Raw genomic sequence first — 24,183 nt, 5'->3', positions numbered from 1 at the left:
ACCGGTTCTGAGACTTGGACACAACTGCTGGGGGCTGTCTCCCTTCCTCTCCCCAAATCCCAGTCGTGCTGTGTGCACAGAGATGGGGTCGCTCAGTGAGAGAGAGATCCAGGAGAGCTGACTGAGTCCCTTAACACAATTCTGTTCGGGGTGGGGGGCTGAGCATCCGGGTGACATGCCCGTGACCCTCTGGAGTAAGCACACATCCCGAGAAAAGGGTTTCCCAGCCACGCACGCTGGGTGGATGGGGAGACGGGGCCTGACCTTCCTGAATTCTCAACGGGCAGCGCTGAGGCCACAGCGCACTGGACCAAGGACAGGAGGTGTTCAAGGCTCCCAAACCCAACACAGGCGGAACCTAGGCAGCTTCTGGGAGCATCTTGGGCTTCCAGGCCTGCTGGGAGGAAAGGCCATGGGGTCTTCCGTGCTTTTCCTCCACTCTTCTCCAGGAGAACAATGCAAAGCTTACCAGAGAGGCCCTGGCAGCAGACAGCCGCAGCAGCCCCACCCTCTGCTAGGGGTGGGGGGTGAGGGACAGTGGGGAGGCAGGCAGCAGAGGACGGGCAAGGCTCAGTACCACCACAAACCAAACAAACAGGGCCACCACACACGCGCCACCCCCGGAAGGCTCAGAGCCACTGACCAGGGCCCAAGAGGATTCCCCGCCCAACAGCCAAACCATCACCCCGGGCCTTTCCCGCGTCGCAGGATGGGGACCCTCGGAAGGGGCACCCTATGTGCCCGCCAGGTTGTGTGCCAGATGTGTGTCCCCAATGTCTCCTTTGGGGGCCTCACTGTAGAGCCACTGGCTCAGGGAGAGTCTCCACTCGGATGGCTCTGCCTTGCTGAGGGAGGGCACCACGGCCTAGAGAGTTCCTCCCACCCTGGGCGGCCCTTCCTGGTGGCTAGGTGGAGCCCACGTGAGAAGAGGGCCTGGAGACCCCACTGCTAGACAAGGCATCCCCTTCTGTTTGCCTGAAGGCCATGGGCCCTGGGCCGGGCGGGGGCAGGGAGGGAAACCAAACAGGGGCCTTGTCCTCACAGCCCCTCCTGCTGCCCACGTGGTAATTAGGAAGCCCATTATTTGCACTGTTACTTTTAATCAAGAAACCCAGATTGAGACATATTTACCATTGGCCACTTCAAAGCCCAGCCCTGGGAATTGGGGGAAACAAGAGAGGAAATTTCTTCAAGTGAAAGCACCCGAGAGTTCACACTTCCTTAACCTTCTGGAAGGCTGAGCCCCCACCCCACAGCACCCCCCACATACTCTCTCTCAAAAAAAAAAAAAAGAACAAGCCACTGTGGTAACAGCAGCACCCTCACAGACCAGGCAGAAGCCGGAGGCCTGACCGTCTTCCTCCCCCACCACACCACAGGCTGCTCAGGGCCCCAGGGCTGCTGGGAAAAGAGCGCCAAGGCCACGGTCAACGGTCCTTGGATTAATTATGCTCTAAAGTCTCTTCTCTGAGCACTGTGAAGGCCCCACACTTGGGTTTGGGAACCAGTGTGGTCACATATTTTTCCTTAATGGCTTCCTGCACACCCTGGTGAGGGCTGATCCCGGGGGGAGAATTGCCAGTTGGAGCCATAAACGGGATCAATGGAGATCAAGACCCTGGTCAGGCATCTGGGAGGGGAGCGAAGAGGGATTCGTACACACACACACACACACACACACACACACACACACACACACGGGGGAAAACAACAAGCACCGCACAGGCCCCACCCCAACTTTTCCAATCCCGGCAGACTCCCCTCACAAGCACCAGTGGCAGGGACCACACTTGGGTCCCCAGAAGCTTCCGGCACAACACCCACGGATGAGAAGGACGCCACGGTGGCCAGGAAACGAGATTGCTTCCTTTTCTGTGTCAGAAGGGTGCGGGGTTCTTGCCCCACAGAACCTGGTGCGCAGGCCCTGGGCACCATATCTAAAGAGGGGTGGGGGCACAAAAACCAAATCACTGTTCTACTGGGTTTGATCGGTCCATACGGCCACTGTGTATCGAAGTCCCCCATACACACCACCGCCCCCTCAAATGACCGAGCAGCTGTCTCTCGCTGGAGGCCAGACAGGGAGAAACGGGAGAACGTCAGAGCCCGGACAGTGGGTCCAGCTCAACCCTCCCCTGGCCGCTGAGCCTGGCAGACACCTCCCCCCACCCGCCACCGCGCCCGGTGGCAGTGTCAGCCTGCTCGGGCACCAGCGTCTGCCCCAGGAACCAGCAGTGGGCACGGAGTTAAGCTCTGGCAGCCACTGTCCCAAAGCCTCCTTCAGCCACTGCACTGAGACACCCCCTAGACCCCAATGTCACCATTGCACACGCACACCTTGGTGCCTCCTGCCGGGTCCCCTGGCACTCTCACGCCTCATAGGGATCTCAGCGCCAGCCCCAGGGCAGTGACCATGAAAGTCCATCCGGGCTCTGGATGCTGACCACGTCCCGGCAGCTCCCCTGCCCAGGGAAGGGCATGGCCCACGCAGAGCCCTGAGCTGGCCAAGCCCACGGCCATGCATGGCTTCTCCTCCGGTGCCATCAAGCAGCAGTGACAGAACCTCCTTGTACAGGGTCCCATCGGGGGCCCTGGACAGGCCTCCCACATCCTCGCCTTCCCTCCCTAATCCTCAGCCCCACTTTGCTGGCTTCACTTCCCATTGGGGGGCGGGGGGAGCATCAGGGGGTGTAGGGGTTGGGGCTTGAGACCTGAAGGCAGAACAGCCCAGAGGCAACGGACTCATCGGGAGGTGCTGGGGCTGGCGTGTCCCTGTGTCCCTGCTCTCCTGGAGGAGGTAGGCACAGCCCAGGGGCTACCTGAGCCCAGCAGGCCCCTTGGTGGAGCCCCGCGTCATGACCGGGGTTGAGTTTCCAGGGCACGGAGGAGCCCTGAGTCTCGGAAGCGAAAGGCGCGGAGGACTCAGGCACCGGGCTGAGCGCGCCCGCCGGCAGCTGTTCCTGGGACCATCTGCTTCCCTTTCCTGCTGCAGACTGGGGGAGAGGCTGGACCTGCTCCAGTTCATGGAGAGTCTGTCTGCGGGGGGGACTCGGGGGAGAGAGATGCAGATGCCAACGTGCTGTGATCCTGGGCGGGGAATCCCGAACCCCGACTGCCAACCAGCCGTGCACATGCCCGAGGCGGGGGACGTGGGGGGGGGGGTGAGGATGGGAAACGGGGGAGGCGGGGGAAAGGAGACAGAAGGACCAAGAAGATCTTTTCTGTCTTGTCTTCATTTTTTTTTTCCCTCCTAAGAGAATCTTTCCAAAGTCTTCACTGCCCAGCCCGCTCTGCCTCCGGCATGGAAAGTGTTACTCAGCTACAAGGCCTCTTGCTAATTGTGGGTTTTTATTTTTATTTCCTATTACCCTCTTGCACGCCTGATGAGATTATTTTACCGGAACTGACACAGCTGGAAGCAGCAGGCTTACGTGGAGCCTCTGAGGAGGTGATGCAATTTCATTTTCATTGATCAGAAATCAGCAGGGCAGTAAGTGATGGGAAATTCCATTAGAAGAAAACTTGCAAGCCGTGAGCCTCAACTTCCTTGCCACACCCAGGACCCCCCACTCCACCCCCAAACACACACACACATACCCCGCACTTCCCCGGGGGGAGTCTTTGGCTTCCTGTGGGCCAAGTCCTTCCCGGGAGCAGAGGATGGGGATGGACCATGTGCTGTGCCCGGAAAAGGGCCAAAGCAAGATCCCTTCCACCCAGCTCAACTTTTCCTCTGGGAACTCGGACAGGACCCTGGCATTCTCCTGCTCTAGAAGCCTGCAAAGCCAAAGCTTCGAGACCTTTCCAGGTGTCAAGACAGGAGAAACCACTCATCGAGCACCATGGCCAAGATATCCCTGACCACCTGCTGAGAAGCCTGAGCCACCTGCGGCTTACCAGGCACCAGGCATGTGGCCATTGGTGGGCACGGTCCATACTCTGATCCTACCCTACCACGCCAGGATGGATCTCTCCTCTCATGCCTGGAGAAACTCAGCCAGGCCAAGCAGAGTGTCCACGGGTCCCAAAGCCTCTCAGAGTCCCCATAGAAGGAGAGGAACCGAGGGGGCAGGAAGCCACCCCGGCCACTGGCAGCATCTCTGAAGAAGAGGGAGCATGTCTGATTGTCTGGTCTGCATTTTCCTGGATAAAGCAGAGCAGCCAGCCCCTTCTGCGGCCTCCACTGTCATCATCCTCATCATCTCGCACCACAGTAGCCCTGGGGGCTGAGGTTGGACCCAGAGATGACCTGGGCGAATGTGTAGAATGACTCCTGTGTTAGCAATGGAGACCCCCTACCCCCAACTGTCTGCCCAGCAAATATTGCTTCACTCACCAAAGGCCTATGACACACACACACACACACACACACACACACACACACACACACACCCCCCACTCAAGAAAATAAGTACTCCCCGACCCCCCAAAAAAAATCCCAGACAAAATCCTATTTGGGGGGACAGCAGGTAGGGTGCTTGCCTTGCACATGGTCAACCCAGGTTCAATACCCAACATCCAATATTGTCCCCCAAGCACCATCAGAAGTGATCCCTGAGCACAAAGTCAGGAGAAAATCCTGAGCACTGCCATCCACGGCACAAAACCAGAACAACAATAACAAAAAAAAAAAAAATCACCGCCCACATGACTCACCAGACTTCCAGTGGGCACGGGACCATACAAGACATGGATGGGAGCAGCGCCAGGTGACGTCACAAGATTAACGCTGCTTCAAACAACTCCTCGTCCCTGAAGTGGAAAGCCTGAGATGCCTACGTGGTGAGAGCCGGCCAAACCAATACCTGCCCTCAGCTTCACTGAGCCTCATGAGTGGCCTGCAGGACACAGAGTCCCTGAGACAGACGGCCTGGCCTCAGGTAGCTGGCAGACCAGGTACCTCAGGTGATCTGAGAGCACGCGACCACAGTGGACACTGACAAGAACAGACCACAAGAAATCAAAGCATCCTCCAAGTCCAGGGCACAGCAAGCAGCAAGCGAGAACGGCTGGAAAATGCAGCCAAAAAGGCAGAGCCAAGACAGCGTCCAGGAATAACCAAGACCTCAAGCTGTCCCCTTGGCTCCCAACTTTATAAACATCCAGAAGAAAAACGCTGGTGGTGCTTCAGGTATATGATTCACAATGTCCAGGAGAAAATCGAGAACGCCAAATGCTCAGGACTGCTGGGTAACGATGATACCTCATTGATAAGAACTCTCAGCCCAAGAAAAATCTGGGCTAAAACATGCAGCAAACAGACTTTTCGTCAGTTCTGTCCTCCTAACCCCTTAGGGGAGGGTGCTGAAGGTTGAGGCTGTCCAGGGTCATGGGCTTCTCTAGTGGACAAGAATGGTGACCCCAGAGGGCACTGGGGCTTTGCCCCAGGTCAGAGTTGGCTGGTGGTAGGGGTGGGACCAGGATCTGGGCACCTTCAGGCCCCACCTGGTGATGCTCTTTCTCACCTGAAGCTGCCCCATTATCTGCCAAACCTGAGGAGGGCTGGGTGGGCGGTCATTCAGAAGGGTGAGATGCTCAAAGGTTATCCCTGGCAGTGCTGAGGAATCACACATGGGTTGCCAGGGATCGAACCGGGTTCAGGCAGGTGCAAGACAAGCACCTTACCCATAGTGCTATCTCTCCAGCCCTGTTCCATTTCTAAACAAGAAGGCCTCAAAACCTAGCAACCAAATGTACTCTGGGCCTCATGTGGATACAGATTCTAAGAAACAAGCTGTAAATGGCTACTCAGGGACAGGCAGGTATGTCTAAGCAGGTATGTCTAACCCCATTTGGGGTTCTTGGTGTCACTTTGTTAAATTTGCCAGGTGAGCTTAGATTTTTTTTTTTTGGAAAAAATGATTCAGGTTCATCATCTCTCAGGCTTTAAAATCATTCGACACTGAGCCGAAAGATCATACAAATCTAATATCAAGCGAATAGTTTATTAAATTTAAGTGATTACAATTCACTATATTGCTCTATTTTTAAATTGTATTTTTTTTAACTTTCTCTTTTTAAAAAAGGTACTCTTACTTAGGTTGGTTTTTTTTTTTGGGGGGGGGCACCCAGCAGTGTTCAGGGCTTACTCCTGGCTCTGCACGCAGGTATCAGTCCTGGCAAACTGGGAGGACCACCTGGAGATCAAACCCGGGTTCGCTGTATGCAAGGTAAGTTCCCTAGCCACTGCACTACCACCCTGGCCCCAAAAGATATGTTTGTCTTCCCCCACTCAGGAGTATCTTATGGACAAAGGCATCTGAATTTGGAGCCAAATTTCTAAGCATTGACATGCTAGAGGTCAGGCCAGCCTTTTATTCAAGAAACACACATTCTCCTTTTTTTATTTTTCTTCCTTTTGTTCTTTTTGATGCCATTGGGCTACACTAGCACGCAACAAGGACGAATGGAAACGTTACTGGTGCCCGCTCGAGCAAATCGATGAGTAACGGGATGTCAAGTGATCAAGTGATCAAGCGTTCTTTTTTTTTTGGGGGGGGGGGGTTGGGGGGCCACACCCCAAGCAATGCTCAGGGCTTTCTCCTGGCTCTGCACTCCAAGATACTCCCAGCGGGGCTCAGGGGCCATGTGTGGTGCTGGGGATGTAGCCCAGGTTGGCAGTGTGCTAGGCAAGTGTCCTCCCCACTGTCCTACTGCTCCGGCACAGATTCTCGTTTCCTTAGAAGACCTAATGGACTTCCTGAGAGGCCTCCAAGCCCCAACTATGGTTCTCCAAGTTTTGTTCGCAAAATTCACCATCTGGACCAGACAGATGGTGCCGGGGTTCAGGCACTTGCCTTGCACGTGGCTGACCTTGGTTCAATCCAAATACCACATGCAGTTCCCAACGTCTGCCAGGAGATATCCTTGAGCACAGAGCCAGGAGTAAGCCCTGCCAGGTATGTCACCAAAACCAGAAACAAAAATTCAAAAATCACCATCTGCTGGATCGACTCCTCTTCTATGCATACCTCAAGGACCAGCACCCCCAAGCCATACTGTTCACCCACCAAGAGGCTGCAAACTCTAGGCATAGAACCTAAATGCCAATTCTCACCCATCACTCCCAAGCCAACGGGAACCTAAAGGAACATTCTCAGAGTACCTAAGGCTTGGTTTAGAGCTTTGTGCCAAAGTCTGGTTAAGGGAAAAAAAAAACAACAACAACAACAATAAAACACATCCATTGAGAAGTTAAAAGCCTCTCTTGTTGATTTAATGAGTTAAAAAATTAAACATTTTTAGTGAATTTACAAAATAAGGTCATACTTCGCAACCATTGTTTTTGAGTTCATTGTCTTTCATCTCGGTATGAATGTTTTATAAGTCACTGAAATTACTCTGCAAAGCCTGAGTTGAGAAGCTTGGGGTTCCCTCATTCTTCCCTACATTAATGATGAGCCCGAGGCTAAGGGGGCTTCTTATCACACCTGGGCCCACACATCCTGAGCCCCAAAGCTCAGGGAAAACAGCTTTACAACAAACATCCTCACAGCAGCATTGGCATAGAACCAAGCACCTACCCTACCTCCCCAGGAGCAAATAAATGACAACCAAAACCGATGTTCTTTCCATTAATACAACGGTCTCAAAAGCACTCCCATTCATTTCGCATCGGAGACACTTTTTAAGCAGGCAGAGTAGGAATCGTCACTCCGATTTTACAGGCTTACAAAATATCATCACACATGAGAGTCACTACCATGAGTCACTCTTACCCCAAGGTCACCAGCTGGTGAGCAGCAAAGCATGGAGGCCCGGGCTTCCCTTCTGAGTTTCTACTACGATGATCTCCCCACTTGGGAGGCCTTGTTTCCTCAAAGCCTGGCCCTCCCAAATCCTTCTACCTTTTATCTTCCGGTTCATCGTCTAAACAAAGGCAGAATCAAATCTGCCTACAACTTAGACCCGAAAGAAACACATTTCACTGATCACACCTAAAAAGCACAGCAGGTTTATAAATAACGCCAAGGATCAGGTTGCCTGCTACAGCCAGAAACCTTGATGGAAGGCATTAGGCAAACTTCTGCATAGATCAGAGCGTTAGAGGGCCTGGAAACCAAATCGGGTCAAGACCCCACTCCAGGCCAGGCTGTGTGGGTGGAACCAAAGGCAAGGCCTGCACGAGCAGGGCATTGTTCCCCCAAAGATGCCCATACCACCCCGACTCATCCACCCCCTCCCCACCCCACTGATCAGCCTGGAAACTCAGCACACAGGGCAAAAAGCAATCTGCAGGAAGAGGAGCAGAGAACGCAGTTGATGTGTCCGAGTTCCTCACAATTTGGGCAGCTCAGCGGAGTGTGTGTGTGTGTGTGTGTGTGTGTGTGTGTGTGTGTGTGTGTGTGCGCATGCGTGCGTGTGTGTGTGTGTGTGTGTGTGTGTGTGTCACTGCAGGGTTTGAGTTGAGATGTTGGGCATTGTGGCCACAGCATTAGGTATCTTGACTAATCAAAGCACACAGGGACAGGAAGCCCAAAAGGAAGTAAGGAGCTGCTTCATCCCACCGGTGGATGTAGACTGCTCTGTGAGGACAAGAACAGTCCTGCCCCTCACATAATGGAAGACTGGGGGACTCTGGTCTACTCTGAAACCTTGCCCACTTCTAGGTCTGAAAGAATGGGCAAAATGACTTAAAAAAATAAAAAGAAGCAATAGATTTAAAAATGCAACTTTCCAGGCCACCGAGATAGTAAAGGTGTTCCAAGAACCTGCCTTGTATACGCAGCCCGGTTTGATCCCTGGCACCGCCAGGAGGGACTGCAGAGGACAGAGTCAGGAGTAAACGCTGAGCTCCGCCAGGTGTGGCTCCCGAAATGAAAAGTCATAGAGGTGAGAGAAAACAGCACAATCTGTGGAATCAAGGTGTGGGACGGAGGACCAACGAGGCCCGATGGCAGCAGGTGCACCTCTCCAGAGAACACTCGATCCAGACCCCTTGGCGGGAGGGAGACATGTCCAAGTCCTGGCACTGGATAGATGGACAGACAGCCACTCTGCAGGGGGAGACCCGCCTCTCCCCTCACGTGCAACGGTATCTGCTCACTGCCCAGGTCCCTCACGCTGGCGGTTTGATACCAAATGGGCCTCGGGTGATGAATCCCAGGGCTGGATTTCCATGTGCATCCCCATCCCAGTGGAATCTCCCCGCCAGCTCACACTCACAGTCTCCTGGCCTGCACCAGCATCATGCACGTTTCTAAGCCCAGTCACCCCTGCTGGGCCCATGGCTTCGTCCCCACCTGACAGACTTCCAGCCCTGACTCCCCGTGGCATGAGGACGACTGGCAGGAAGGTGGCAGCCGTCAGCAAATCCCCCGCCCCCTCTGACGAAGGCCTCTTCCCCGCCCACCCCCCAACTTCCTGCACGGCTCCCCCAGTCACTCCTGGAAATTCACCAACTACGAAAAGTGACTCAGGAGATGCGACTGGTTCTCCTTGGAGGCCATGATCCCTCTGGCTCAATAGCACCTGCGCAGCTTGGCTGCGAGAATGTTCTCTAGAGTCGTGCCCAAGGGGCTCCACTGTTGGGTATGGTGAGAGCAACACCCCCCCCGCCCCATCTCCACCACCACCAGCAGCACCGCAGGCTTCACACATTTAGGAGTCATCTGGTTTCACATGAAAACAAAATAGGGTCACTAAATGCTGAAGAGAACTGCCCCACCGCCCACACCAACCTCACCAGATCTTGTTCCAGGAGTTTCTGGATGACTCTTTCCACTGATCCTACTTAGTGGCCTGGTCTAGAGACTCCACCTCCCTCCCTTCACTGTTCTCCTGAACTTTTCTTTCTGCTTCTGTTTCCCCTGGAGAAAACAGAATAGGAACATGAGATCAGGGGCACCCCAAAAGTATGCCTGATTTTTTTTTACTTTTTTTTAGGGGGTTGGAGCGATAACACAACGGTAGGGCGTTTGCCTTACACGCAGCCAACATGACTGACCCGAGTTCGATTCCTCCACCCCTCTCGGAGAGCCCGGCAAGCTACCGAGAGTATCTAGCCAGCACGGCAGAGCCTGGCAAGCTCTCCGTGACGTATTCGATATGCCAAACACAGTAACAACAAAGTCTCCAATGGAGACATTACTGGGCCCGCTCGAGCAAATCGATGATCAACGGGAGGGCCTTTACCTTTACCTTTTAGGGGGGGAAGGGTCACACCCGGCAATGAACAGGGGTTACTCCTGGCTCTGCACTCAGGAATTACTCCTGGCGGTGCTGGAGGAACATTTGGGATGCCAGGGAATCGAACCCGGGTTGGCCGCATGGGAGGGAATCACCCTACCCACTGTACTATCACTTCAGCCCCAAGTGTGCCTGCTTCTTGAGTGACCCTCTAATCTACTCGGCATTGGAACATCTAAAAAGTGGCTAGCTTGAGGCTAGAGAGATAGTACAGTGGGCAGGGCACTTGCCTGCCACATGTGGTCTGCTGAGGCCCCACCAGGAGTGATCCCTGGGCACGGAGCTGGGAGGAAGCCCTGAGCACAGGTGGGTATGGCCCAAAAACAAACAGAACCAGTGACCAAGTCACTGGAATCAGGAGCCCAACAAGCACTTTCTCTCTCAGACTAAGATGTGGGTCTCAGAGCCACATTCCAGGAATGCCAGTGACCTGGGGGTGTGGGTGAGGGGTGCAGTCTCCTGAGCTCCCAGTTTGATTCTACACATGAGGCAGTCGTACCTGCATGGGGGGGAGTGGGGGATGAAGGGCACGTGGACAGATCCAAGGGCAGAAAGAATCCGAAATTTCACTCTTCACACCGACATTGCCGAGTCACAGCTGTGACTGTTTAAGACATTTGTCTATATATACACACACAGGCCTTTAAAAAGTTGCATTAGCTTCCAGATTCCCTGTTTAAAACCTTTCCTTCTGTGGGGTGCCCAGAGATAAAAGCTGTGTTTGCCTCTCTGGCCGACTGTCAAATTCCGCCGCCCTGCCCGGGTTGGGACGGGGCCGTCTCCCACCCGATCATGCACGCACCAGGGACGCGGGCCCTGCCGGCAGAGCAGGGGTTAATGGGAGCTGACCGCAGCACAGTTGTTAAGGTAATCAATACCACTGAGATACTCAAGCAGCATAAGCCACAATATTGATTGCCAAGCAGATGATAAAACTGTTTATTATGATAATTGCAGGGTCCCGGCAAGATGCTCCCAGCGCTTCCTAAAGCTGTTTACAAAACTAATAAAGATGTGCCATTCCAAGGCCTGCCACCCGGCCCCACCGCCGAAACGCAGGCCTCACCCCAACCCTTCACCCAGGTCTGTCGAGGCCCACAGCCCAGCTCCAACCTCAGCAAAGCCGGGGTGGGGGGGACGGAAGCACAGCCGCCCAGACAATCCAGGCGTGGAGATTTCCTCCTCAGAGTCCGCCGTGTGATAATTACGGGGTTTTATTGATGGAGGGGGGCCACTTGGGCTGACATCCATTTGTTACAACACATTTAAGAAACCACATCACCTTGGTTTGTAATTAAAACTTCTCTGGAGAACTTGGTGGCCGTGGGACCCGTCAAACACAGTCCAGCACCGCTTGGAGAGGGTGTTTCCGCCGACACCACACAATGGGGTGCCCTTGGCACGCTAGATGGGGCTTGACGCCCGAGCTCTGCCGTGCCCCAAGTGCCAGCTATGTTTTACCAACAGCAACACGAGAGCCCTCGGGGGTACCAGCAGAGACAGCCCCAGGCAGCTGGGTCCCAGAGACATGGGTGACTGTGGGAAAGCTTCTGTGGCCCCTTTCCTGTCAGGGATGTAGGTGGCTGTGAAGATGCTTCTGACACCATGTCCCTGTCAGAGACGCAAGTGACTGTGAAGAAGTTTCTGTGGCCCCGTCCCTGTCAGAGATGTGGGTGGTTGTGGAGAAGCTTCTGAGACCACATCCCTGTCAGAGACACAAGTGGCTATAGAGAGGCTTCTGCGGCCATGTCCCTGTCAGAGACACGAGTGGCTGTGGAGATGCTTCTGTGGTCCTGTCCCTATCAAAGATGCAGGTGGCTGTGGAGAAGCTTCTGAGACCATGTTCCTGACAGAGACACAAGTGCTGTGGAGAAGCTTCTGAGACCACATTCCTGACAGAGACACAAATGCTGTGGAGAAGTGTCTGAGACCATGTCCCTGTCAGAGACACGTGTGGCTCTGGAGAAGTTTTTGTGGCCCCATCCCTATCAGAGACACGGGGGTGGCTGTGGAGATGCAGGAACATCGAGACACCACGGAGGATGAACATGTGCTTCAGGAAGTGCCGGCGAAGAATCCAGCAGGACCCACCCCACTGGCCACGGCAAAGCCTTCCCTTCCTCCACCCGTGGCAGCCGGCTGCGCCTGTGTCCACAGTCACCACCTGCCCCTCCCTGCACTGCACTTGGCCCGGCCCGGTCAACCCCAACTTCTACCTCATGTGCACCCCTCAGAGAGCCACTGGGAACAAGGAGGAGGAACGAGAAGTATCCTTTTTCTTCCCCTCAAAGTCTGGTGAGAAAAGTCCCCTGTCAGCCACCTCAGCTTTGGGAGGAAGACCCCGACTCTCCCCACCGCCCCCCGGCTAGTCCCCTGCCTCGGGCCTGCCTGCACTCCTGCACGGCCTCCTCCTGTGGCCAGTGGAGACATGCAGCGGCCCCTGTGTCGACACCTGTGTGCCCCGCCTAGGCCCATGGCGCAGCGTCAGGAGGCCCAAGCCAGCTTCGTGCCAAGCGCCAGCCCCTTGCCAGAGACCTTGCCGTGAACCCACAGATACCACAGCATGGCTGGAAGGGGTGCGCTGAGGTTCGTCTAACCTGGTTACCTGCTCTCACAGGAAAGACTTGGCAACCCGGCCAGGCCAGAGGAAATCCGGGGTTCCCACATGACGCCATCCCCCGCACACAGTGACTGTGCGCCCAGGGGGCCGGGGCCAAGGAGGACAATCAGCAGCCCCCCAACTCCAGATGCCCTGCTTGCTCACCCCAGCCTAGGGGCCCATCCACTCAAACACCTCCCTTGACGTGGCAGCCAAAGAAAGTTGAACATTAAGCGTGACTAATGCTGCCGTTACCTTTTAACCTCACTCACACGTAGATAGCATCCTGTGCCATGCACACACACACACACACACACACACACACACACACACACACAAAACAACACAGGCCCTGGGCACGAGCGACGGTCCACTCCCGCAACGCCCGCCCGGCCTGCCTAAGTGCTAAGAACCATTTAAGAGCACTGTAAACCATTAGGGCCATTAGCTCTAATTTGACCTCAACAAAATAAATCAACCCGCTAGGAACAAATTTAGAAGCTTTCCAAAGTCAAGTTCTCAAACCCTGAAAGGGTCCCAGTAGCATAATCCAAGGCGGGGGAACAAAAGTGCGGACTCACCCCCTCCCGGATCCCTCCTGAGTCCTCCTCCCTGCCCACCGGCAGGCTGGGCCCACACACCGGCCCGGAAGCCATCCCTCAGACGTTTCTAGAGGTCACCTCATCTGCCTTCCTGGGGTCCATGCCCCGTCGTGTCCCGCCCTTCCTGCACTTCATCATCTCTTTTGAAGTGGACAGTCAGGTTCAAAATACCCCCATTTGCCTTTCAACTAAGCCTTGGTCCCAGGTGAGCGTTCATGGGACCTTTATACGCGCTCCTGGTTCCTTTCCTCTCGAACACACACCTGAGGAACCCTGACTTGTCCTGGCCCATTAGTACCTGTGTCCACACCACGACTTCTCCAAACCCCTACCCGTCAGCGCGCACTCAATTTCCATTGCAACACCAGCCTCATGTGGCCTCTTGCTCCTCCACTGATAATTACTTACTGCATTTTTTAATACTGATGGCACTGCCTTGACGAAGCAGGAAGTGAAGTCAGCGATGGCATCATCAAATTCCACCCGGCAGAGGAAGAAGGAAGCCCAGGGCCAGGGAGAGACCACATGGCAGCCAACCACACCTTTCAGGGGCTCAGACAAGAAAAACACGCAGCCGCGTCACTCCAGGCACGTCTTCACAGCACAAAGGGGGAAAATAAGCGGCCAGGGTATGGTCAAACAAGTGAGCAGGAACAGGAGAGCCAGGCGGCAGCGTGGAGCCCTATAACCCCAGAGTCTGAATTGCTAAAAGCTGAGTAATCCTTCCCAGCTCCACCCAGCACGAATTTCCAGGTATCAAATTATATGTTAATTACACAAAGTTATATGAGGGGAACTGGTGTTAGTCAGCACCCGGGGCGGGGGGGTGGGGGGGGGTGGAAGTTCAGTAAAACAGTTGGGTGAAGGGAAGCCTCACTCAGGCCCAGGGCGCAGACAGGCGGCCATAAAGCCCCAGTTTCCCCGACACCCACCTCTCCCTGACGGGGCCTCTGCAGCCCCAAGAACCAGTAGGTGGATGGGCGGCTTCTCTCCCCTACACCGGTCAAACGAATAAAAGCTCGCATCAAGTCACATACGGTTCACTCAAAGAGGGGTGCACAGCCCTTCCTACCAGCGAGCCTCAATGTCCCAGTCTGTCCCTGGGAAGTTTCTCAGGGTCACCGGGGGTGGGGCAGGGAGGCAGGTGAAGTCCTGGGCTCTGGCCCTGCCACGGACTCTCTTGGCGGGAGACATGATGTGCCCGGGACAAGATTGCACATAGAGTTCTGACACGGTTCCATGTCTCGGGCTGCAAGAACGTTATCAGTGTAACGCATCGCATGCCTTGTCTCCTGGGCCCCCAGCCGCCAGCCACTGCAGGCTGATCCCAGACCGATGGAAAGACCCAGCCCTGTGGAGGAGTCCAGGCCTGTCCCAGCCAGACACTGGGCACTCCGCACTGGGCCACAGCTGCTCAGATGGACACCCACCCACAGAACTGCACCCTCCTTCCTCATTTCCAAATGACTTTCTCTTTCCTAATAAGGAGTCCCAACAGGGGCTGAAGTGGGCAAAGCACTTGCCTCATATGTGGCTGACCAGAGTTTGATTCCCGGCACCCCATACGGTTCCCGGAGCCTGCCAGGGGTGATCCCTGAGAGCAGAGCCAGGAGTAAGTCGTAAGTCCTGAGCATCACCCGACGTGGCCCCAAAAATAAAACAAAGAGCATCCCAACAGTCAGCCCTTAAAGGGGCAGTAAACTGACACCCTGAAGTGGGTCAGTTAGCACAAACTCCCACACACAACTGAGACGGAGCCACACGCAGCAATGCCCAAGTGGGCATTCGTCCTGGGAGCCTCTGCAGAACTTCCTGTTCTCAGCCCAGTTCATTGCGGTATAGATCGCGGGAACAGGAACCAGACATGCCCACAGTGGCAAGTAAAGCTTGTCGCCCAGCTGGTTCTTAATAAACGTTACCTAGTCACACTCTGGGGTAGAGCACACACCCTACCACCACCACCACCAAATACAAACTAAAACACACGCCACAGACACATATGGAGAGAATGCCCCCATGGTATTGCTTGAAATACCACCAAGGGAACTGAGAGACAGTGCAGGGCATTGCAAGAGGCTGACCTGGGCTGGATTCCCGGCACCCCAGGTGGTCTCCAGAGCCCCATTGGGAGTGATCCCTGAGCACTGCCAGGCGTGGGTAAAAAAATAAGAAAATGAAATAAAGTCTGACCAAGACACCATGCCCACAGTTACTGTCTTATGTCTCCAGATACGGCCGCGGGTAGGCGGTGGCGGGCACCTCTTTATCTACACAGCAGGTAACTTGACCACAGAAGTTACTTTCCCGGGCCTGGGTTGGGTCCTCACTGCGAGGGCTCAGAATCCCACAGGTCGGGGAAAGCCACAAAACCCCAAGAAGTCAGGAGACACTTCTCCATGTGGCTTCTGTGTCCCGCCCACAGGAGACGGAGTCACTGAGAGGCGTCGAGGTCCATGCCCTATTGTTGGAAGCCCAGGCCTCGAGGACCCCTGAGCCAAAAGCCCCTCTCAAGGACAGCAAGAAGGCCAGCGGGGGGCGGGGGGGCGCATGCAAAAAAGAGCACTAAATCGACACCTCCAGTTTGGGGGGCCGCATGTCAGGGTCCTGCTTCCCATCTCTAAGATCCTGCTCAACACTCTTCCCAATGGGGTCTGGTATTCCAAGATCCCAGGCGGTGTGGGCTTGTGTTCTGATGGAACCAGTTCCCCCCCCCCCCCCACCCAAATGTCCAGCATGGCTGCCTGGGTCAGGCCATCACCATCCCGGGCTCCCTGGGAAGGGCCGTGAGAAGGCGGAATGAGCCCTCCAGGCCCCCTGAGTCATCCCGCAGACTCCCCCAGCAGGTCCCCAGCCGGAGCCCCCACCCTCTTGCTGCCTCTCGCTGGCTGGCAGAGCGCTCACAAGAGGGCTGTTTAGTGCGAGGACCTCGGGCTGACCTTTGCTGTGCTCGGCTCCCTCTGTAAACTGATCTCATGTGAGGCAGGGTAATTAGCTGCTGAGCAGTAATTGCAGCTCCTAACTGAGCTGGACAGAGATTGCAAAAAAATCCACCCCCCCAGGCCCCTGCTGGGGGACCCCAACCCACACGGAGGCATCTGCTCGCTGCCAAAAGGAAGAACTCAGCAGCATTTGTGACAGAGGCCAGCACTTTCCAGGTTTTAATTAAAGGGGGACCTGGCTACGGAGGCAGACAGCTACCGAAGGAAATTAGAGAAAAGGACAAGGGGCTGAGAGACCCCGCATGCCTGGAGGAGCCTTTTCGGGAAAGTATGAGGCCACGTGCAAGGAACTTCCATTCTGACCCAGAAGAAACTCCAAGTCGTCTTCTAGGGCCCCCCAAAGGGGCCATATGAAGGGCGAGGCTAATGACACCGTGTCGGAGACCCTCCCTGACCCCCTCCCAGCCCACCTCCATCTGCCTGGAAACCTAAAGCCATCCCCTCCCCGACCCGCCTCCCACCCCAAGAGACGCAGAGAGGTGCCCAGGGACTTGGCTTCCAGGAACCTACGGCCCCCCTCCCCCTGTCCTTCCCCCTCATCACCAAGGACGACGACCTGCGAGCACGGCCAGCTGAGGCCCCAGTCACCCCAAATGTGTGACCCAGGCAAGGCCCGCCGCCGGGTGCTCTGCCTGGGAATGGCCTGGTCATCTGCTGTGGCACTCACCTAGGCCCTCCCAACAGTCCTCTCCACTTGCCACGGCGTGTGGACGTGATGCAGAGGCCCAGCACTGGCCCCTGAGTCCCACCTCTGCTCCCACAAACTCAGAGCCTGGTCGAGCCAAGACGCCGTCCTGCCACGGACGGAGCCAGGCCCGGCAAGCCTGGCCCACCTGGAGCACTGCGGCCTACTGGGGGCTTCCAAGGGAACTCCCCCGCAACCCAAGTTGCCCAGAACTCTGAACCCCTTTCCCCGGGAGAGCCAGCAGGTTCAAGGGGCACGACAGCCTGCCTGCATGGACAAGACTTTCTGCCAGTCTGAATTACACTCTAGACATCCTCAAACTTGGTTCCCTCTACCACAGAGCCGCCCACCCGACCCAGCACCGTCGAGATCCCCTGGGTTGAATCCAGTTACAAAAAACCAGGGTAGCGGCAGCCAATGGCCCTAATTCACCCTCTATTTCCTTCTCCAAACAATTAATACACTTAATAACTCCGGCCCCAAAGACAGACTCCTCAGCCACCCCTCTATTAACCTCTCCCCGCTCCAAGCAGTGGGTCTCCACCAGAATTCTTCTGTTCTCTCTCACTTAATCATTTTTTAATCCACAACAAGGACTCCATGCCATACTGTGGTTTTGTTCTCTTAATCTTTTATGAGGGACCTTATCAAAAGCTCTTAGAAAATACAAGTGAATTTTGCCTACCAGGTCATCTTTATTATTTTAGAATTCTTGATGAAGAAATTACAGACTTTAACATTGCAAATGAATATTTCAGACTCGGCACCCACTTAGACATGCAAACCCGACCCGGGTTATATTTAAGAAGGAGGCGGAAGAACCATCTTGAAGGAAGGGTCTGGCTGGCCAGCTTGGAGGAAAGACCCAACCCCCAAGCCCTCCTGGACCCACCAAAGTCGAGGACAGACTTGGGGCCAAAGGATGCCTGGAGTGGGGCGAAGAACGACATGGCATGGAAGTCACTGGGCAGAGTCATCCCCCAACCCCAAAGCCCCCCTCCCCACCATCTCTCATCTCCCATGTGGACAGAGAGGGGCCAGTCCTGGCTTCCCTGCGGCAGCTGCTGGGGCACCTGCAGGGTGTCAGGAAGGCCTCTTGATGTTGACATCTTCCACATCCCCTCCTAACACCTGTCTGTTGCTGCTATTGTTTCTAATTAGCACTCTGCCACCAAGCAGGGCCTGAGCACAGGGCAGCTTTTCCCCCTGATGGAAGGACTAAGAGATGGGCAAGGGGGAGGGGTGGTTCCAGGTCACAGACAAAGATTTCCTTGGCAGGTTGAAAGGTCCCTCATCTTGTCCAATTACCGGCCACTTGGGGAGCTGCCTGTGGGCAGGGTGCAGGAACGGGCATCCCAGTCTGCATGCCTTCCCGCTGAGTGAAAGGGAAGTGAGGTCCGGGTTCTGGGTGACACTGGGCAGGCAGGGGTGGTGGGCCCCCACGGGGAAACCCTCAGCCCTCACAGCAAAGGCATCAGCGTCTAAGGCTGCAGCAAACCAACCAGCCACCAACCTGCAGGCTGGGCTGCTGAACGAAGAGCCAGGTAGCACCGGCAGCCTCTGCAAAGTAACAGCGAATGGCCCTGAGGGTCCTGGCAGTGAGCCTCACTGGCAAGTGAAAAAGGGCCATCACTGAAAAGAGTCCCCACTGGAGCCAGGAGATGGCTCAAGAGCCGAGCAAACACTTAACATGCAGGAACACGCACACGCACACACACACACACACACACACACACACACTGCTGAACCCCTAGCATTGCCTGGTTCCCTCCCCCAAACACCTCCAGGATTATGGTAAAAAAAAAAAAATCGCCATAAAGGACTTGCCCAAACAAACCCCCTTCCTTCACTCCTGAACACTCCATATGGCTACCACGGCACAAGACCCAAAGAGGATTGAGGGGGCCATAGGAAGGGGCCATAGTTTGGGGTAGGGGGTGGGGTAGAAGAGTTGCAACATTGCCCTAGAGGACAGAGTGGGAACTGCAGGTCCCGCGGCTCCCTGAAGGCCACACAGCCATTCAGCCCAGACTTAATGAGCTCTTGCAAGGAAACAGGAAGTCTATAAAGTAATTTAAATAACTTCCAGTCCTGAAATAAAGGAAATTAAGCCGCTGGCACAAACCTCTCTGATGGATACCTTTTTTGTCCCTCCAATCACAGTCACATCCCCAGCTGTCTGAGTCCCCTCCCCAAGGCCAGCCCCATGATCCTCCAAAAGCAAACACCCAAGGGGGCCACCCCTGGACTCAGGAGGGAGCCCTTGGAAGCTTCTGCAGACATGGTCAGCGAGGAATGCGCCAGGGTGGGGGAGGCCAGAAGCCCAGAATCGGTCCCCAAACCTTCCGCTGCCTCCTCCTTGAGCATGTGACCGTGGGTTAGATATGGCCCAAGGTCACAGGGTCTGGGCTGATCCCCTTCAGCACAGGTGAAGTTTGCTGTGGTGGCCCAACCACCTCGAAGATTAAGAGGGTCCAAGTGAGCGCCCTGGAGAACAGTGCAAACTGGAAACGCAAATAAACGTTGGGATTACTCCAGCAGGCTCTGGAATGTCTCCCTTTGTCGCTGGAGAGGCACCCCAAGGATGAGTATTATTCACAGGCCCTTGCACTTTGCCCGAGCCCCTCCAAGTAGGTAACTACTGCTGTGGACACCAGTTAGGCCAACCAGACTTCGGGCAGGTTGTCTCTTTCCCTTTATTTTTGTTTTTGTTATTTTGGGTTTTTTGGGTCACACCCAGCGATGCACAGAGGTTACTCCTGGTTCTGCACTCAGGAGTTACTCCTGGCAGTGCTCAGGGGACCATACAAAATGCTGGGAATCGAACCTGGGTCAGCCGCATGCAAGGCAAATGCCCTACCTGCTGTGCTACGGCTCCAGCCCCATTAAAGTCAGTGCAACCAGCCCACCACACCACCGGGGAAGGTCCCTCCGCTAGCCACGTGCTGACCCATTCATTTTCCAGCGCCCATCTGCTAGCTAGCCACGTGCCATCTCAGCTGGCAATCTTCACAAGGGGCTAGGAGTCCCCCCGTGGGGATCAGAGGCTGTGCGCCGCCCCCCCCCCCCAATCCCCACGCACAGAGAAACAGCCCCTCCGTCCTACTTCCAGGCTCTGCCTTGCCAAAAACACGCAAAGCCCTTCTCTTATGGCAGTTTCACCTGGTAAAGCCAGGCTGCCGGATGCTCGCAACTGTTTCTGGCCACCGGAGAGGTTTGCTAAGTTTACTTTATTGATAATCATCAGCCAGATACAGACTGGTCTGACCAGTACTCTCTGGATGCAGGATCAGAAGAAAGACAAACTTAAAAGCAGCTTAAGGTCAACCTCGTTTTGCCAGCCCTCTAGATATTACTACTGACAGCTGGTATGCTGAACCTTTGACCCCCACGGCTGGTAAAAGCCAATAGTGAGGCCGGACAGGGCCAAGAAAACCTTCGTGCCTCGGGGCCTGGCTCCGAAAGGGACCCTCCAAAACCAGCCTGAGAACGGAAGTGGTGAGCAAGCGGAAACTAAACTTGGCTCCACGGAAAGACAGCGTCCCGGGCATTCTTGGCGCCTGCCTTTGGAGATGGGGTCCATGGGCTCTGCTGCCCCCGTTTCTGACTGTGGGGGCGGCCTCTGGGGTTGCCGGGGCCAGGGGTGGGGGGGGCGCAGAGGCCCCTTCGAGCAACCGCTGTCTTCCCTTGAAGGCCCTGCTGTTGAGCAAGAGCTCTCTCCCCTGGAGGGCTCTTGTGCAACCGCCCTTTCCACCCCCCACCCAAACACCAGGAGGGCCACAGGGGGCAGGCCGGGGCCTCTGTACATGGAAGCACACATGCTGTCCAGGACGGCGGAAGGCAGGACTGCCCATCGCTGGGGCCACGCAGGAGGACTAAGAAACGCCTTCTAGGCCGAAAGGCAAACCTACACTGTTGGCCAAGGCCCCCGGCTTGACCGCCCACCAATTCACCGGCCAAGACCCAGCGAAGTCAGAGAGGCCTGGGGAGTCGGCCCGACGGAATCAAACCGCATCCAAATCCCTCATCGGAAATGAGCGCCGCCTACCAGGGCAGTTACATTTCCAGCCGACGTCTTCATACCAGGGAACAGAGACACAGGCGAAGGGAACTGCCATGTATCTGACGTCACTAACTCTGTCTGAGATACAGTTTCAGATGCAATCTGTCAGTTAATCGAGGGCTCCCCCACCCTGGGGGTCACCTGGAACATGGACTGGTGGGTGTGGCGCTGTCCTTGCTCCCAAACTCAGCTCACAACCGAGAGACCACCTTTCATGGGTCACGTGGGGCTGGTGGTGGTGCCAAGGGCTGGGCGCAGGCCTCCTCCCCGGCAGATGAGAACGAACCAACTATCTAATCTGGCTGTCAGAATCCGTGCTTGTTTTTTTCCACTCACAGACTCCACAGAGAGCCCCCACCCCCACCCCCCAGGATTCTTTCCCACGGCATTTATAACTCTATTTGGGTGATATGTCAAGAAGCTAAGCTGGGCGGGCCTGGAATGAAGAGCTTTTCAAGGAACGGGGGCACAACTTATCTGGTCCAGCTCTCCTCCCGAAGCCCGGGGCCCCTCCTCCCCGAGCCCCTGGGGCTTCCTCCTCTGAAATCCCCGGCACCCTGGAACTTGAAAGCTCGCCCGCGCTGTGATGACGTGGGCAGTGAACTCCGTGGGGCCCTGTCACTGGGACCAAGGCAGGCTCCATCTCTTAGACACTCCCCCGCCCCATGGAATTATTTCTGCCCGGATGTGCCAGCCCGTCCACACGGTACCTACTATACACAACGCCACGGCCGCCCCGACTGAGAGCTGATTTCCACAGGCAGCGTCCACGTGGGAGTTTTTACTCGACCGAAGGAAATATCCTTTCCACGGAAGGCAGAGAGGCAGATACCCCCAGGGGCCTGCTTCACTATAAACTGCAAGCTCCGTCCCCATCGGCGCCACCGGGACTTGTGAGACCCCAGGCCTGAGGGCCAACCGCCCCTCAGGAACCCCAATTCTGCCAGGACAGGGGGGTTCCCGACAGGCCTGCTTCCAAGCCTATCAGACACATCACCCAGCTGACGGGTCCTTCCCTTCCCTGCACTGCCTTCAGCCTGGCTGGGGGTCAGGATTCCAGGGACTCGACAAGGCCAACTCCCACAGCTGCCCTGGCTGCTGGATTACCAGGGGGAACTGAAAACAGGCGGGGCACAGCTCATTTCTGCCTCCCTTCCGAGTCCCGGCAGGAGAAGGTGTGAGGCAGCAGCGTGCTGGGGCGGAAGTGCTGGAATGGGCTGCGGCTGGGAGAGCGTCCAGGAGCCCCCGGGGGACAGGCCTGGCTCCCAAACCTGGAAATGCACAGGGCTGAGCTCCAACAGGTGGAGGGGCTCCCCCACTCGGCTCGCTGCGGCCGGCCGGGGGAACGGCTCTGCCTCTACCGGCGGCTCAGCCGCCCGAGGGTCCTGGGCCCTGCCAGGAGCAGTGGGAGAGGAGCTCTCTCCTGGGGAGGAAGGAAGGAGGCGGCTCTTAGGCGAGCTGATGGGTGTGAGTGCTGAGCATTAATTAAAAAGCCATCCGCGAACAATGGGCTTTTCATAGCCGGAGCCTGGGGCCGCACAAAGCTCGGCTTGTTCTAGGGGGAGGTCCCTACTGGAAAGTTTTTTTCTTACTCATTTCCGAGGGTTGTGGCCACGTCTGGCACCCCACTCGGCCCTCTGGAGTGTCCCCTGACCACAGGCCGCGCCGAGCAGCCCTCCTTGGCATCCCAGGTGGTGGTACTCAGGGACCACAAGAGGGAGAGCGGGAGAAGAATGCTGTCTGCATCCGCAGAGCCTCCAGAGATGCCCAGTACCCAGCGCCCTCTCAAATGCCACTGCCCGCCCCGCCCAGCACACCCAGGTGAGCTCTGGGCTCTCGAGGCCAGCAGCTCTCCAACTCCCATCTACGACCACGCGGTGCCCGTCTATACAGGCAAAGGGCAGAAGGTCTGCGGGGACCACCCTGTGCTCCAATCCACTCTGGGGAAAGGCAAAGTTCTTGCTTTGGCTTTTGTTGTTCTTGATGTTTCTTTTTTGCACTGCCAGAGTGGAGGCCAGGCCCTCGCCCATGCAAGGCTTACACCCTCACCCCATCCGGCCCTCAAAATGCAGTCTTCAAACTGGGAGCGGGGAATGGTAAGGTAGGAGCTTCCCAGACACTTGAGCCCAATCACCACCTCTCTTTGGCTCCACCCCTTGAGCTCCACACAAGAGTACCTGAGCGACCTGAGCAAATGTCACCCTCGGGCGTGGGCTGTGCAGGACCACTCGGAACCCAAGGGACACAGAAGGCGCAGGCCTCAGAGGGGCCGGGCAGCACTTGGCATCACTTTTGCTACCCGACGGACAGAGAGAAGCGTCTGCCTCCCTCGGAGAAGCCTGAGGCCAGCCTGTGAACTGCCCCCTGTGGCCCCTGCTGGTCAAGAGCATGCACTGTCACACTGGAATAGAGGCCCTGGGTCCAAGGGGGCCACGAGGACCTGAAGGAGGGCTTGGGGAGCTCCACCCGGCCCCGTGCAGCCTTCTGACACGACGGCAGCCCTGGCCCATGCCTACGGGGAGGAACTGGACCAGTCGTCTAGGCACACAGAAAAGGACAAAGCTGGGGTCCGTGAGGGGCGGGCCTGGGGTCTTCCGCTCGCCAGACAGTTCCTTCCGGGCTGCTTTCTCCTCTTCCCGGCTATGGTTCCGAGCTGTAAGGAGCACCTTTGACTCCCCAGGCCTCTCCTTCATGGGGGACACGCAGACACCTCAAATAAGTGAAATAAAATGCCACTGGGAACCTCCCAAGGCCAAGACCATCCACTGTACCGTTTCTCAGAGAAAGACACTGAGACTCGGGGCTGGAGCGATAGCACAGCGGGTAAGGCGTTTGCCTTGCACGCAGCAGACCCGGGCTCGATTCCCAGCATCCCATATGGTCCCCTGAGCACCGCCAGGAGTAATTCCTGAGAGCATGAGTCAGGTGCATGATCCCTGTGCATCACCAGGTGTGACCCCCCCAAAAAAGACACTGAGACTCGCTGTCCTAAGGGGCCCAGAGGGAGCTGGATGTAGGCCTAGCGACACCGCACTCTTTGAGGGGCG

At 56.1% G+C, this 24,183-nt stretch overlaps 1 protein-coding gene across 1 annotated transcript in view; it reads right to left on the bottom strand.

The window, feature by feature from the left end:
* Positions 1-24,183, bottom strand: part of ZFHX3 (zinc finger homeobox 3) — a 237,137-nt gene that overhangs the window by 165,775 nt on the left and 47,179 nt on the right.

This window comes from Sorex fumeus, unplaced genomic scaffold (assembly GCF_029834395.1).
Source record: "Sorex fumeus unplaced genomic scaffold, SorFum_2.1 ptg000122l, whole genome shotgun sequence".
NCBI lineage: Eukaryota > Metazoa > Chordata > Mammalia > Eulipotyphla > Soricidae > Sorex > Sorex fumeus.
The sequence above is the reverse complement of the archived record's forward strand: the minus strand, read 5'-3'. Positions and strand labels throughout refer to the sequence as shown.